Consider the following 2,338-nt stretch of genomic DNA (forward strand, 5'->3'; position numbering starts at 1 on the left):
CTATTGTGGCTCTTGTGGACTTGCTTTAATTTTCTTCAGCTTCAGCCAGAACTTGCATATAAGCAATTCATAATCTGTTCCACAGTGTGAAAATGATATTGAACTTTTCCTCTGTATTTTCTCACAGATACTGTCAATTTGATTTCTGTGTATTTAAAATGGTGAGGTCCATATGCATAGTGATTTTTTATGTTGTTTAAAACAGATATTTGGAATGAAAAAGTATATTTGAAGTTGGTGCTCTTGTAAACTCTGTCATGTGATCTCCAGCATAATTTCTATTACTAAAGTCATATTTTTCAACCACTGATCCTTCCTCTTTATTTCTAACCTTTGCATATTAATCATCACTAATTATCAACATATCTTGATTGGATGATTGATCAATTTCAGATTGAAGAAGTTGGCAAAATTTTTATTTTCATCATTACAGCTTTTAGTGATTGGTGCATGAGTTAGAATTATTATTGTATTAACTGGTATTCCTTGTTGGCGTGTGGACATTATCCTATAACAGACAGTGTTGTACTTTAAAATGCTTTTTTTTTTTACAATGAATGCAATGCCATTACTCTTCAATTTGATGTAAATATTATGATTGTCAGATTCACAATTTCCAATACTAGTCCATCTTTCTACTGCGTTTCATTTCACTTTTGTTAACTTCCAATTTTCCTACATTCATACTTCATACATTACATCTTCTGATTATTAATGGATATTTGCATTTGTTTCTCCTGATTTTGAGTTGTGCCCTGTTAGTAAATGAAGATCCTGAAAGCTTTACTTCATTCATGTCATTGTCAACAACTCTACTTGGATGAGACTGCTCTTCCCAGTTGTGTTCGGAGTGCCTTCCAACCTGAAGGACTCATCTTCTGAGAATGCTCTAATGCTATTCATAAGGTGTTCAATGGCTAGTCATTCAGAAACAGTTCATTTCTCCTTCCTAATCTGTCATAGTCTAGAAGCTCTGCTGAAACCTGCCCATAATAGGTGGCCCTGTTGCTATTTAAAATATGAGTGGCATTACTACCACATCCCAGCATTTAAAAAGTCATAAATGTAAGACAAATTGACAGCTTACTGTTGGGTTCATGCAAAGTCATTCTCAAAGTCTTTGAAGCATTTGAAAAGACAGAGAATATGTAGCTATCTCTTGAATGGATGCAGTCAAGCTGGTGCCATTAATTAAAAGTAAGATTTTAAATAAAACCAAAAACTGGAGGTGTTAATTTTAAAAACAGAGAGGAACATATAAAAGCTTTCTATTAGAATGTAAAATTGGATAAATTAGAGCAATCACAGAGTGGAAAAAGGGATATATAGGAATAGAATGAGATTTGGTTATTTTGTTTCGTGCTTTAAGTCAGTAGTGGTGAACATCCAGCCAGTGGGCCATATATGGCTGACAAAATCATTTTGTCTGGCCTGCCAAGGCAACCACAGTTCCATCCATCACATTAGGGGTGAGTTGATTAAATGTTTCACCAAAAAAAATTTATTTTCAGTTGATAACTTTGTATGGCCCATGAATGATATTATAAATTTTGTCAGAATTAAAGGTTCCCCACAACTGCTTTAGATGTAAAAACAAAGTTCAAAAAGTTCATTAAAAAATGGAATTAAAGAAATATGGAATTTTTTCATGAACTTTCTGAAACCCCTTCATATATATTAAACTTATGAAACATTTATACAGTATAATTTCATTTTGTGTAATTTGCTTGTAAGTTAAATTTTGAAGTAGTTATAAACTAAATTATAAGGTATGTGCTAGCTTAAAATTTTAAGCCAAAATGACTTATATACTATTATTGGTGACATTGCCGTTCCTAAAAAGAAATGGCCTAAGGTCAGTTATATCATATTGAATCACACTTTCATTAAGCCTACAACAATTAGAATTAATAGAATTTTCCAAAAGAAATAAAGGTTATGACAAGGTTTTGCTGACTAGGTTGTATCTTTATTGCCATGGATTAGATATAAAAATGACCTTAAGTAATGTTCCTTATAATTATGTGCTAGTACACAAGCTTTCAAATTACTCTACAAAAATACTTAACTAGAAAATATGATAGCGTTTAAAAAATACAAATGATTATTATTTCAGTAATTTTTATTACTAAGGAAAAAATTTTATGGATATCAAACTAGAATTTGCATTATATGTAATTTTGATACAACCCATTAAAATCAAGAGTGATTTTTTTCTAATTTACATTGAAATAGTTGCCTAGCAACCTTTAGAAAATCAATAGCTTATTTCACAGACTTCAGTTTATACTTCCTTTTATATAGTCTTTTCATTTTTTTCTGCTTCCCTAATTTTGGT

This window comes from Chrysochloris asiatica, unplaced genomic scaffold (genome assembly GCF_000296735.1).
Source record: "Chrysochloris asiatica unplaced genomic scaffold, ChrAsi1.0 scaffold00217, whole genome shotgun sequence".
Classification (NCBI taxonomy): domain Eukaryota; kingdom Metazoa; phylum Chordata; class Mammalia; order Afrosoricida; family Chrysochloridae; genus Chrysochloris; species Chrysochloris asiatica.